Below are 15,930 nucleotides of genomic sequence, written 5' to 3' on the forward strand. Positions count from 1 at the left end.
AAAGGATTCATTAAATTCCAAAATATACACTTTTAACACAACAATAATATATCAAAGATCAACTGAACTGCCTTTTTGTATCATTCCTTTTAGAAAATATGTTCATTTATTTTTCCATGAAGTTCAACCAAATATTGTAAATGTTTCACTGGAATTCTAGAAGTTGGTGAGTTAGTAAAAAACATAATTTTTTTATGGATAACAACTTCTGGTTTATTGCATATAGCAAGGTTTTGATGTAGATTCTTACACAATTAACAAGCTGGAGTTATAATATTCAGCTTGATAACGATATATGAATCTACACCAAAACCAAAAGTTATCCCTAAAGTTGTATGTTTTCTTACTAAATATATAAATATGGCAAGTCACAAAGTACAACTAATAAACACAGCTCTGCATGTAAGAAGAGTGACGATATACGTTTGAAATACACAACAGTCAAGAACAAGGGTTAATTACAAACATGTTTTAACATTATAAAGGGCTTGGAATCCAATTAAGAAACATTAGTATACAAGTAAGGTATACATTACATAGATATGGATGCTTTGGAGTCTTCACAAGCTCTTGAAATGGTTTTAATAACACAATGGTGAATTAAATATTCAAAACCACAGACTCAGAAGGTAAATTATAGATGATGATTGTTTAGTACTTCAAGGGTTTGAAAGATATGTAACATACCATTTGCCTACTAGTGTACAGTTTTATCTATGTTTCTTATTAATATTTTAAGTAAAATGTTATGAGAGTGTATTCATGAAAAATGTCAACTTCTTGCAGTATGGAGTAGTATGAAAACATTGTAAATTATGAAGTCTTTATTATGAACATCTCCTTACAAATATTTAATCTAAGTCGATAAATCTCTCTCCATGAAATGTTAAAGTTGGCGAATAACAATCCAATCAAATAACAGCTAAAGCACCATTCAAAATAATCACAGCTATTCATATCAGAACATTATTGTACAATGAACAGTTTCAACTTTGAAATCGTTTGTAACAAATATTAGTTTGAGTACTTACTTCTTACTCACTTCAATAATAGATTAGAACCATTTATATATTTAGATGCTTGAGAAGGGCATATAGTTAAGGTAGGAGAATGGGGAATGTAAAGCGGGAAGTTTATGTTTAATTCTTATATAAAAGAGAGATTGACATTTTTATTTTCATTGGACTGAACACCTTGTGTGTGTCATTATTATGAATTATATATTCATGTATGGTAAGGTCCTACAATATAACATTTAGGTTGATGGAAGATCTGCCTTATACAACACATATATAATAATTAATATTTTTTTTAAACATAATGATGGCATACCTTTCCTGAAATCAACCCTAAAACATATTAGAGGTCTTCCTGTAGGGCACAAGGTCAATAAAATGAATCAATATAAAAAGAAAAATTACAAAACATTTCAGATATTTATAAACATGTCTACAATGTCAAATCATGGTAGAATATAGTGGTAGTCAAACCTATATGCTGAAACACCGTAATACTCTGAGTTCCGAGAAACGTAAAATGGCAAGTTTCTCAGTGGGTCAATGTGCCACGAACCGCTGTAACCTCTGTAATGGTCAGTTGACAGATGTAGGTCTAGTTCACAGGAATAGCATACATACCACGAAAATAGCTATTGCGTTGTGCCATTCCAGGATGAAAATCAATAATCTAAACAGTAGGCTATGGCTAGTATTCCATAGAGGTTATCTTTAGATGTAGATGCTGCTTATAAAGACAGCTATGTGGCTAGTAAAGGGTTTTAGTGTAAGTGGGTATTATTATTTCACTGGAGAAAATTGACACTGATTGTATTTAACTGTGGCAGGTTCGTAAGGACCCCTGTAAGAGATAAAGAGATTATAACCAAATTGAGAAAAACTTTATAATAACTTAACTTCAGCTAAATATTTTAATAAAAAGATATTGACTCTTGTATGTACAATCATACAGTTTAAAAAAACTATATTCAAGTTTATTGGGTTTAATTTCAGTTGATATAACACACGTGATATGTGTAATTTGAATAGAAATAAACATGGGGTGAAATAGTTTTGTGAAAATGTTTTTTTATGTTTATATATTGTTCATTTTGTATGTCACAATTTTCTAAATGAAAACAGAATCACATTCCTTTATGAATCCCAGGTCCCAGAAATAGTGTATATTCAGTGGAATGTACCTTATCTGCTGGTTATATCTGTTGTAGGATTACTATCGTGAAATAAATGGGGTAACTTACATAATAAATTGAAGAAACCTAAACCTTTGTAATTTTAGATTAAGTTAACTCAGTTAAATATATTAACCTTTCCCAATTTGCTTGGTGTATTTTACAGAGAAATGGGAGGTGTTTGATTATCAATATTTATTGAATATTTATATATTTATTCCTCACAAGTAGTATCTCACAAGTAGAACTAGAATATCACACAAGTGGAGCTAGTATGTAACACAAGTAGAGCTAGTATGTAAGACAAGTAGAACTAGAATATCACACAAGTAGAACTAGAATATCACACAAGTAGAGCTAGTATGTCACACAAGTAGAGCTGGTATGTCACACAAGTAGAACCAGTATATCACACAAGTAGGACCAGTATATCACACAAGTAGAACAACTATATCACACAAGTAGATATACTACATCACACAAGTAGAACAACTGTATCACAAAGTAGAACAACTATATCACACAAGTAGAGCTAGTATATCACGATGTAGAACAACTATATCACACAAGTAGAACCAGTATATCACATTGTAGACCAACTATATCACACAAGTAGAACCAGTATATCACAATGTAGAACAACTATATCACACAAGTAGATATACTACATCACACAAGTAGAACCAGTATATCACACAAGTAGAACCAGTATATCACAATGTAGAACAACTATATCACACAAGTTGATATACTACATCACACAAGTAGAACCAGTATATCACACAAGAAGGACTAGTATATCACAAAGTAGAACAACTATATCATACAAGTAGATATACTACATCACACAAGTAGAACCAATATATCACACAAGTAGGACCAGTATATCACAAAAAAACAATTTTTTCCCACAAAATGAAAAACATAATTCATACTGTTGTGTCCTTTTGTACAAATGTAGGCTAATGATTAAACCAATTTCCCACACAATACATGAACTTGTCCCAGTGATACAGAGAGGTTAGAAACTTGTCACGTAGAAAATGAAAAATCATATTCCCATCATGTAAAGATAATATGCATCTGTGAAATGCCATCTGATTGTACTTCATATGAATGTTAATAAACATTTTCAGTTTGGGAAATTATTTTGCCCTAAATTGAGACTTAGAAGTCAGCACCCTCCAGCTTAAGTTGGGTCACGGTGACCTCGCACTCTGGTGACCTTCGAATTTATTTCTGTCGGACAAGAGCAGCAGTACACCAGTTTTGCCTGTGTCGGTGGCTCTCATAGAGCGAAGCTGGAACAAAACCAAACAACAAACCCTTCAGTGGGACAAGGCCGTGGGTACATGTTTATAGGACTCTTTTGTTCACTGACAATCACATAGCTAGGACAAGTTATGGAGATGTGTATGTATTTCAGACTGGATGAGTCTGTAGGTTTGCATGTCTTACAGTCGTGAGCTTTTAATTGCCATGGTAAACAGAGGGTCACTAGGGTTGATATGATAAACTATTGTGGAATTCAAATTCTATACTTACTCCACTGTAAACTGCTATATTCATTGACTATTTGGGATGAGCCTTCTCGGGCTAATGTGGACTCTTTGTATTGAAGATTCAAACCATAGTATGTTTTTTTTAAACTGGAATTCTTTTCTAACCTAAATATACTTAATTGTTTATGTTTTAAAAAAACAAAACAGGTACATAAGATTACATAGTTAAACATTGTTTTTTTCATACTATGTTACCCAAAATAATGTTCCTAATCATATACAAAGTTATCAACTATGTTATTTTTTAAATCAACTGTTTCATTATTTTATATTATGATTTCGTTTTTACTATAAAACTATAATTATGAAGTCTGGGCTTAAAACTGCCATAAGAAGGGGAAAGTCTTTGAAATAATCATTTAAAAAATTCATAAACATATATTGCACATTTTTATTTTGTAATACAAGATGTTAGTGCACATGAAGTAAATCAAAGTCAATGTTTTAGTGATGGATAAAACCATTTAGGTTTTCATTTATGGAATATTTAGAATATAATAAATTCAAATTAATTTTATCATGCAACAGGTTGCATCACCTTAATATTTCTGTGTTAATAAATCTTGTGTCGATGTGAAAAAATAGCAATTTATTTCTGGTTAGATAACTTTTGCTAATCTCAATGACGTACTGATAAACATAAACATGTATGATGCACAGCATTTGTGCCATAATAATATATTGTTCTCCCTTATGTTTATAAGTTCTAAACAGAAGCAGGTGATCATGCAAATATTCAACTACAAACATAGTAACTATCTTAGACTCCATCAATTCAATATTTCATGTAAGATGAAGACACTCTTAGGGGCTGGGGAAACTTTCCTTCTCTCCACATGTTTAGAGCTTTGGATAACTCAAAATATTTGTTATCGTCACCAGGACTTCGAGTTGCCAAAGTTTCTTTGTATTTTTATTTTCTTTAGAAAATGTTTAGTAATAATCAACTGAATTGAAATACAAAAACTCAACAAAACAGTTTTGTTGTTCAGATGCATATTAAAATTTCATTAGTAAACCTGAATAAGGTTTGATATTAACATAGTAATTTTCAGGTTTATTGTTATTTCCAATATCAAATGTAAATGAAATTTAGCAATGTATGCTTTCAACTATGTTAATATCCTTGTTTATTGCAAAATTCTTTTTGTATGTGTTGTGGTGACCAAAATGTTATGTAAATAACCAAGGGTTCATACTCAATGAAATACAATGTCTTTGTTGTGACTTTTTGTGATTTTTTAAGAAACATATAAAAACAAATCATCTGTACATTTAGAATCACATACCTGGCGACAATTTGAAATATTTTGTATTTCTGTTGAAAAAAGTCTATGATATAATAGCTTTTTTTCAAGGTAAGTCAGGATATCAATGCAAACATTGATGGAAAATATTTATGCTGCAAATTTAAACATTCACATGTGTGACATAGTGTTTGCATTATAAAGGGATTGTTTTTATAATGAGGTCATTCAGGATCGCTATCGTCTAGACAAGTATATATTGCTTCAGACAATGAATAAATAAATAGTACTAAGGTTGCTAAGTTTTAGCCTTCAGGTATAACGTTGAAATAAAATGTCTGTTAAAATAAGATAAGCGATAATGACTGGCAAAATGTATTCTTTAAGTTAACTGCATATTTCAGAACAAGAATTCTTGAAAATGACTGTTCAAATATAGGAAAGGATCGGCAGAAAAATCATTAAAATATCCTAATTAGCAGTTGAAGACACAAGGTGTTAGATATATGTATTTTGGAGATAACAAATGTGAGAATATGTGTAAGATGCAATATGTACTGATTGATTTTACTTTGTCTGTCAAAGAATCATTGTCTACAGCTTTTCATCATGACAGATGATTCCATTCTGTTCAATATGAAATGTAGCATAGATTAGAAGTATTAAATAAATACCCTACAATATTTCAGTTTATGATTGAAGTTGTAATCAATCAGTCTACTTATTGCAACCTCATAAATGTTTAGGGGGCAGAGTTGCGTCCCTTTGGCAAGCCAGAAACTTATGATCGTGAGTTTGAATCCCGGTTTGCCCCGATTATGTTTCTAGGTTATTCAGCGCCATACTTGTTCTCATGGGTTTCAGTGACATGGTAAACATCTAAGACCCGTATCCACTGGTGGTCTAAACCATCATGAACCATTGTCCTATTGATATTGGAACAATGTAACATATGTTTACTTACTTGGGCTTTTGTAATAATGATGATAATAATAAATGGTAATGACAATAATTGTAACAATACCACTGTAGCACTTTCAGCATGCTTCCAATGGATTGATCAGGGGCATTATAAATATACACATTAGTATTCTTAATATAATTTCAAGAATATTCTAGCTGTTAATGGGTTTGACCTCATTGCAAGAATAGATGTACATGTTCGTTCATGACGGCACCACAAACAAGAAGTATTCATCAAAGGTTTACAATATTCTTAACAAATGGATTCTGCATAAGGAAAGAACATACATCAGAGGAGTGATTAAACTACATTTACATGCAGAGTCTGGTAGCCATGGAGAAGCTCCTAATCGAAACAGAATATCTCCCAGGATAATTTTAATGTTATATGCAAAGGACATCTCAAAGTGATGACTTATCTTGAAGCCAAACCTTCAGCCATTAGTATTATGAAGCATTGCAATTGATAATAGGACATCTGCATTATTTTCTTTTGTAACATATATCCAGCACAACAATTGTGTGGCTTCCTAAGGTGGGTTTTTCTTTGACAAACCACAATACATAAGCTTTTGCATTGCTGATTATTGTAATAACATCTGAGAGTGGGAATATATGAATCTGTTTATCTCCAAACATCCCCAATCTAAATAACTTCAACAACAAGCCTCAAGAAGCATGGATGTCATTTGTAAGAATATATGAATCTGTTTATCTCCAAACATCCCCAATCCAAATAACTTCAACAACAAGCCTCAAGAAGCATGGATGTCAGTTGTGAGAATATATGAATCTGTTTATCTCCAAACATCCCCAATCCAAATAACTTCAACAACAAGCCTCAAGAAGCATGGATGTCAGTTGTGAGAATATATGAATCTGTTTATCTCCAAACATCCCCAATCCAAATAACTTCGACAACAAGCCTCAAGAAGCATGGATGTCAGTTGTGAGAGTATATGAATCTGTTTATCTCCAAACATCCCCAATCCAAATAACTTCAACAACAAGCCTCAAGAAGCATGGATGTCAGTTGTGAGAGTATATGAATCTGTTTATCTCCAAACATCCCCAATCTAAATAACTTCAACAACAAGCCTCAAGAAGCATGGATGTCAGTTGTGAGAATATATGAATCTGTTTATCTCCAAACATCCCCAATCTAAATAACTTCAACAACAAGCCTCAAGAAGCATGGATGTCAGTTGTAAGAATATATGAATCTGTTTATCTCCAAACATCCCCAATCCAAATAACTTCGACAACAAGCCTCAAGAAGCATGGATGTCAGTTGTGAGAATATATGAATCTGTTTATCTCCAAACATCCCCAATCCAAATAACTTCAACAACAAGCCTCAAGAAGCATGGATGTCAGTTGTGAGAATATATGAATCTGTTTATCTCCAAACATCCCCAATCCAAATAACTTCAACAACAAGCCTCAAGAAGCATGGATGTCAGTGGTGAGAATATGTCATATCTCAAAGTGTTGCCTCATTTTGAAAGACTCCCAATCGAAAGATTCAATGGAATGCATGAAATAAATTAAATGAATAACTTGAACTACCATTGCTGATTGCTTGGCATGTTTATCCCTGTGGTAATTCTGTGTTAGAAAAGATCCCTGCAACCTATGCTGGTCGTGGTGATTCTGTGTTAGAATAGGTCCCTGCAACCTATGCTGGTCGTGGTGATTCCGGGTTAGAATAGGTCCCTGCAACCTATCCTGGTCATGGTGATTTTGGGTTAGAATAGGTCCCTGCCACCTATGCTGGTCATTGTGATTCCGGGTTAGAATAGGTCCCTGACACCTATGCTGGTTGTGGTGATTCTGTGTTAGAATAGGTCCCTGCAACCTATGCTGGTCATGGTGATTCTGTGTTAGGTCCCTGTCACCTATGCTGGTAGTGGGGATTCTGTGTTAGAATAGGTCCCTGCCACCTATGCCAGTCATGGTGATTCCGGGTTAGAATAGGTCCCTGCCACCTATGCTGGTCATGAGGATCCTGTGTTAGAATAGGTCCCTGCAACCTATGCTGGTCATGGGGATTCTGTGTTAGAATAGGTCCCTGTCACCTATGCTGGTAGTGGGGATTCTGTGTTAGAATAGGTCCCTGCCACCTATGCCAGTCATGGTGATTCCGGGTTAGAATAGGTCCCTGCCACCTATGCTGGTCATAAGGATCCTGTGTTAGAATAGGTCCCTGCCACCTATGCCAGTCATGGTGAATCCGGGTTAGAATAGGTCCCTGCCACCTATGCTGGTCATGGTGATTCTGTGTTAGAATCGGTCCCTGCAACCTATGCTGGTCATGGGGATTCTGTGTTAGAATAGGTCCCTGTCACCTATGCTGGTCGTTGGGATTCTGTGTTAGAATAGGTCCCTGCAACCTATGCTGGTCATTGGGATTCTGGGTCAGAATAGGTCCCTGCAACCTATGCTGGTCGTTGTGATTCTGGATTAGAATAGGTCCCTGCAACCTATGCTGGTCATTGGGATTCTGGATTAGAATAGGTCCCTGCAACCTATGCTGGTCATGGTGATTCTGGGTTAGAATAGGTCCCTGCAACCTATACTGGTTGTTAGGAAGGTTGAAGCAGTGAATGTGAGGTCATGGTTTGAGATAAATTGATTTTTGAAGACTTTGGTAGGGTGATCAGTAACTTTGTGCCTTCAGTAACACTACTTTAGTAACCATGCAATGAAAATATTTTTTGCTATTATATATTCCTAAATTCATCATAGATGAATGCACAGTTGACAACAACATCTTTAGGAAGTCCTCTTGAGGAAGGAAAGACACTCCTCAGAAAATGCTACTCTTAAAGATGACCTCATTCGGCAGAACATATGGGACAAGATGTCCGGATGTCTCATGGTACATTGAGAGGCCTTGCAACAGATTGAATTTATGGCAAATCAATCTTTGTTGTCCAGATGTAATGAAAAAATGGGACAAAAATTGGCAAAGTAAATGATCGGAGGACATGGGGAGGCTGAACAGGTGACTTAGACACCTAGGGCAGGAAATTCTTTATATTTGAAAAAAAGTTAAGAGTCAAACTGCTATGTACAATAATGTGAGCCTTTAGTAGCATTACTATAAATAGAGCTGATGAAATTTCCAATTCCAAGCAATGGCGTGGGCAGCAGAAGCTAATTTTAGCACTGATGTAATGAATGCTGGGAAGGATATTCGTTAAAGGTGCATGGCGCTCACGGATGAAATTGAACATCATTAAAAAAGCATGCTGGTCCCTCCAAGCACACAAATGTTCAACATACTGGTATTGATTTTCCTTGAGGAATTCCTTTGTAAACGAGATGAGATGGGAGAAACTCAGTTGAAGCTTATGTGAAAGAAAACATGTAATCAAGTTTTTTCCCATCTAATCCTGTTTTTTGCTCCTAATAAATGTGTTGACAGAACATTAGGATCTGTGTCTGTAGCCATAATGAGTGATTGTTCAGTTTGGGAAATTATTATTAAAGTTTCATTGAAAGATGTTTTTCATGAATTAACCATTAGTTCAAAGGTCTTATCAAGTCTCTTTGGATTACTAATAGTCTTATTACAAATTTTCAGTCTCAAATTAAGGATTATCTGATTCAACTTTTTTTTTTTAGGAAACAAGGTTCATATTTGTACCTATTTGAGAAGGATAATCAAAATAAGGTCCCTAGAACTGGTTTAGGTTTAGGAACCAAGGATTTGCACTTAAGATAGAAAAATACTGGATATTCAACAAATGGATAGCTAAAAATTGATTCCTTAATGTTCTTCATTCTAATTAAGAAAATATCACGGAGGCTAATATGTTTTGGTAAAGCCTCCTTATGCCTTGAAGGTGTTTTTGTGATGGAATATTTAAGAAATTGTTTTGCCTTAAGTAAAGATTACTGAAAAGATATTAAAATAAGAACGTCATAGCACAACTGCTGCTGATAAAATTCTTTGCTTCTAGTTGCCATAGAAACACTTTGCAATAAAATTAGTGTGTCATGCTTATTGTAAGAGATATGTTGTTGTTACAAGTTGTGCTTTTAAAATAAATCCCAGACAGTTGTATAATGTGTACCCGACAGGAGTTGAATTGGATAGTGTCAATCAAATACACATCAAAAGAGATTTATATGGCTCAGCCTCAAGTAAGTTCAAAGTTTGTTTTTGAAAACCATGGACAAAGTTTGCAAAAATATATACATCACACTTATTGAATATTTGAATGAATATTTGCTACTACCACCAAGATCTGCACCTGAGGTGGTTTGACTCAGGCTCACGGGCTTGTGCCCCAGTATGTATATGAATACATCCCAATATGTAGTAACATAAAACTGTTCGTGACCCCAGAGCCGATGAATGTCATTATTTGCTATGATAAGCAATGGTATGCCACCAAGATCTTAGCAAGGGTGGCTCCTAGAACAATCATGCATTGATAAAATGGAAATTCTACTCAACACGGCATTAGAATTGTATCTCACTCTCTCCAAGAACAATCTGCAAACTACTCAGTTCAGGCATGACATACAAGTTGTATGCCACAGTGGCATGACCAAAACTGATACTACAATTGAATATAATACAAAATATGAACAAATAATATCTATGTATTTTTTGGTAACAAATGTTGCATTGAAAGCATTACATGGTTTTCTACACAAATGAAAGATGTCACTTTGACTATATCATACTATATGTGCAGACATTAACAACCAATTATATCATTGATGTAATTAATAGTTATTAATTATTAAACATGGCCCAGTCTGCAGACAGCTAGCTGTGACAAGTGACATTAGGAGAAGTGTTGTAGCAGAAGCTAACGGAACTGGACTCAGGGCATCCCTGAAGCTGCAGAAGCTGGTTCAGGATTGGATCTGTGTATCAAAGGACAGTGTATGAAAGTACTTTTAGGTCCAGTGGAATCGTCAGATTCAAATGAGGGGGATAAACCTTCCAAATGTGTTGTGAAATGCGATGAAGTGACAACCATTGCCGACATCAGTGACACTTTCATGTTAGGTCACAACTTGCTCATGTTCATATTTTCTACCGGAGGTTGAAGACCATTACCACACATTTTAGACCTACCCTGCTCTTGAAAATGTTATTCCAGTGCCCTACTTTACCACTGTTCAGCACTTTTTTTACTTTGATATTTGCCAATTCTCGTGGACTCAAAAGGGTCTGTATGATATGTCCTCCTTTGACAGTTGAATATGCTTCAGAAAGCAGCTATATATGCTTAGGCAGTTAGGAAACACCCTATGATTTCTGCCATCTAAGCAATCCAGTTGCTGTGTTAGAGCACATTTCAGTAGCCAAATCGCAGCTAATGGCATCGTTCAGTTCACCATATATGTGCAGATATGCATGTGTGTCTCTAAAGACCTTCAGAGCTATTGACCCACAAATGCAAGTACACGATGGCTTCAATGTCACTGATGTGGATGTGGATGTGGATGCTGCTGCTGGTGATGATGATGATGATGCATCATGAATAAAAATGTTATTTTAATCATCAAATTTTTATCCCAAAACATACTGAGATGTCAAAATAGTGTGACTGTATCCAAATAAATCAAAGATTAAGGCTTTTGTTTTTCCTTTTTCGTTTAAAATAATTTTTTGAACCAATTCCTTTTTTCCATAAATGCAACGAAACTCAAACATCACTCAATTTTTATTCCTTAGTGGGATTTCTAAAATATTGCCTTTTTCTTTTAAACATTTATACACGACTGGAAGCACATTTTTATTTAATAGTTTGCCACAGGGTCAAAACAAAATATTCAAGTCTCATTGTCATTGCCTAATGGTAATGATAAACTACTTGGTCCAGACATAGTTTTGATCTGTGATGGATTGCTTTGAGATATCAGACTAAACACTTTAATGATGATGCATTTGACAGCTTATTGAGTTAATACCCAAGGGTGGTGCACAATGAAACAAACAAAAAAGTACTCTTGATGCATACGAACTGTATGTCAAGTGAACTTGCATTTTTATTCAATAATACTCACTGTGAATCTATCAAATTATTTGAGGATGCTAAGTATGAATGAAAGTAGTTTTGATAGTAAATACCTTTAAATTTGTCATTATTTACCTATAATAACTTAGTGATTACCTTTAACTTAGTGATAATTATTTTTATCTTCTACTATTTTGATAACAGTTGACATTTCTCTATATCTGTAGTACATTTCCAAGTGTGCTCTTTAATGTGTCCTTGAGTAAGTAATGACATACTATTCGATCATCAAGAATCCCAAATCCCTAAGATAATCTACAGTATTAATTATGACTGAGTGTACATGTGCATTGATAAAGGAATGCCCCTCATAGGGTGAGTGAGTATTGTTTTACCCTACTTTTAGAAATATTCCAGCAATATCATGGTGGGAGACAGGGGAAATGAGCTCACACATTGTACCTTGTGGGGAATCGAACCCGGGTCTTCAGCATGACAAGTGAACTCTTAAACCGCTAGCCTACACCAACACCCCCCTAGGCATAACGGAAACATATGATCATAAATTTCCTATTATTTATTTCAGACACTCTTCGGTGGACTTGCTATTTTATTAAGTACTAAACTAAAAAAGCAAACATTTTGGGCCTATAATTACAACTTTTAAGACTTTTAATCCAGAATCAAGAGGTTTGTCCTCGACACTATTCACACTTACTCAACTGCTAACAAATACTCCAAGAGGCTGAAAATGAATTTAACTCATCTAACTTTGGACAGTTTGTAAAAACTTTCAATATAGCCTTTGTCCTGTTGTCAACAGGATGTCAAATGGAGAACACAGTTCGTGATTTGTGTTTGGTATGATTGTCAGCGTTATTTTGATTCTTCCTGATTTTAACTAGTAAAGAATAACTAATATGCATGGCATCTTATTGCACTCATATATGTAGTTCTTCATACATAGTTTATCATCTGGAAATGTTCATGGTCTGTCACCTGAGAAATGTTCATGGTCTGTCATCTGGGAAATGTTCATGGTCTGTCATCTGGGAAATGTTCATTGTCTATCATCTGGGAAATGTTTATTGTCTATCATCTGGGAAATGTTCATTGTCTGTCACCTGAGAAATGTTCATGGTCTGTCATCTGGGAAATGTTTATTGTCTATCATCTGGGAAATGTTCATTGTCTATCATCTGGGAAATGTTCATTGTCTATCATCTGGGAAATGTTTATTGTCTATCATCTGGGAAATGTTTATTGTCTATCATCTGGGAAATGTTCATTGTCTGTCATCTGGGAAATGTTCATGGTCTGTCATCTGGGAAATGTTCATGGTCTGTCATCTGGGAAATGTTCATTGTCTATCATCTGGGAAATGTTTATTGTCTATCATCTGGGAAATGTTCATTGTCTGTCACCTGAGAAATGTTCATGGTCTGTCATCTGGGAAATGTTTATTGTCTATCATCTGGGAAATGTTCATTGTCTATCATCTGGGAAATATTCATTGTCTATCATCTGGGAAATGTTTATTGTCTATCATCTGGGAAATGTTTATTGTCTATCATCTGGGAAATGTTCATGGTCTATCATCTGGGAAATGTTTATTGTCTATCATCTGGGAAATGTTCATGGTCTATCATCTGGGAAATGTTCATCATCTGTCATCTGGGAAATGTTCTTTGTCTATCATCTGGGAAATGTTTATTGTCTATCATCTGGGAAATGTTCATGGTCTATCATCTGGGAAAAGTTCATCATCTGTCATCTGGGAAAAGTTCATTGTCTATCATCTGGGAAATGTTCATTGTCTGTCACCTGAGAAAAGTTCATGGTCTATCATCTGGGAAATGTTCATGGTCTGTCATCTGGGAAATATTCATTGTCTATCATCTGGGAAATGTTCATTGTCTGTCACCTGGGAAATGTTCATTTTTTTATCATCTCAGAAAATTCACTTTTCATCATCTTGTAATTGTTTATTGGAATGTTTCAGGAAGGTTCACTGGTATCGTAGGAATGGTGCTAGATAGTTACCATAGGCTTACTAACAGTTGTTTATTGTCAAAGAACCCAAAAGTCCTTCTGTCACACCAAGGCCACATGTCTCTGACATTGTCACTTATCCATCACCTGTAACTTACAGTCATATCAATAAAACATTTTATAAATAGAGTTGTTGACATGCATGATCACTGTATCACATATCCTTTAAATGTAACGTAAAAAGATTAATCAATTGTGTAATGTAATGGCAATAAAACATACATCTACAATTTTCAAAGATATATGATATCATAAATCATCATGGGTTTTATACTCTGTGATAAAGGTGTGTGTCTGCTGGTTTAGAAAACATAAGTTGAGCTTATGTTCTTATGATATATGTATTGTAGTTGAAGCAGTCTAATCCTACCATATCCAGTGATATATGTTCTGTTGCAAGCAAGACGTATCATCCATGGCTTGGATGTCCATAATGAGAGTACATTTCACAGGCAAAATCTTGAAATGCGCTAAAAAATCAGATTAGCCGGAAAATAGTTGTTAGGAAAATGTCATCGAATTGTTGGCAGCATGAACTCCATCAGGTGGAGGCCCAACTTGCTTATTGATTGATCATCTACATACTCCAGTGTAATTGTGTGTGTGAACCACAGAGGACATACAGGCCTGTGAGTGAGGCAGTACAGTATAACACTGCTTTGAACATCAAATCAGTTACCGTTTTTGACGTAATAAGCGCCCAGGGCGCTCTCAAAATTTGAAATAGGGTTTGGCTTTGTTGGGTTTGATGTTTAATGCTGCACTCAGCAATATTCCAGCTATATGATGGCAGTCTGTAAATAATCGAGTCTGGACCAGACAATCCAGTGATTGACATCATGAGCATCAATCCACACAATTGGGATCAATGACATGCATCAACCAAGTCAGCGAGTCTGACCAACCGATCCCATTAGTCGCCTTTTACGACAAGCATAGTCACCTTTTACGGCATGCATGAGTTGCTGAAGACCTATTCTACCACGGATGTTGTTAGAATATTATTTTTGTGAAGAAAAAAAACAGTTGAAAGTTGAAAGATCGTAAATTTAGTGGTTTTATGCTGACAGCCTGAAATGTTCATATACGACAGATATAATTTTCCAGAATTTAATTGCCCAAAAATTCTGAAAACAACCACTGAAAATAAAAAAAAATTCATAGGGTTGTTCTCTTTTTACAGCACTCATGTATGTTTTGAAATCTAAATATTGGATATTCTGGAATATATTGAGGGAAATAGCACATTTGTGATCACGTGTGAGTATGGTTTTTAACATTGCAATGATCATTCTGAAACATCACCAATCGTTTGGCATGTTTGAGAAAATACGTAAACATGAACGCTGAAGTGAACTTTCTGCCACATTGTTACAAAGCCATGTTTCGTGTATGATGGTTATGATACGCCAATTACATCGCATATATTTCCTATCAGCTGCATTACGTTCATCCATGAATTCCTCATACATTTTCGCATCAAATGACTAATTGAAATCAAGCAAAATACATCAGGTGTTAAAAAAACCTGCTCTGCTTGGAAAACTACTTTTTTTAATTGTAAACAAAGCAACATTTAGATTTATACATTTCCTCCTTTTCTGAGAGATCCATTTGTCTATTCGTTACATAAAATGTTTTGAGAATGTGCAGTGGAAGAGGATCACAGCAAGAATTAGGAATGAAAAAAGATACATTATAATGATTTGGTAAATTCCACAGAAATTATCAAAGTTTCCATTTTGTGACATGCCACGAATGATATGAATGATGCAAAATCATGCACAGTGATGACAGTATTTATGCGCATTTTGGACTAAGTTCTCTTGGTTACAATGGAATACATAAACAAATATAACAATATACAGATTCTCAGATTATTTCTGATTACTTACATGTATGTAGCAGATGATCCCTGATGAATGAACGAA

At 34.8% G+C, this 15,930-nt stretch overlaps 1 protein-coding gene across 14 annotated transcripts in view; it reads left to right on the forward strand.

Moving 5' to 3' along the window:
* Positions 1-15,930, forward strand: part of LOC124132247 (zinc finger protein rotund-like) — a 406,713-nt gene that overhangs the window by 281,778 nt on the left and 109,005 nt on the right. The gene's annotated exons all lie outside the window — the stretch shown is intronic.

This window comes from Haliotis rufescens, unplaced genomic scaffold (genome assembly GCF_023055435.1).
Source record: "Haliotis rufescens isolate VD_foot unplaced genomic scaffold, xgHalRufe1.0.p SCAF_13, whole genome shotgun sequence".
Classification (NCBI taxonomy): Eukaryota; Metazoa; Mollusca; class Gastropoda; order Lepetellida; family Haliotidae; genus Haliotis; species Haliotis rufescens.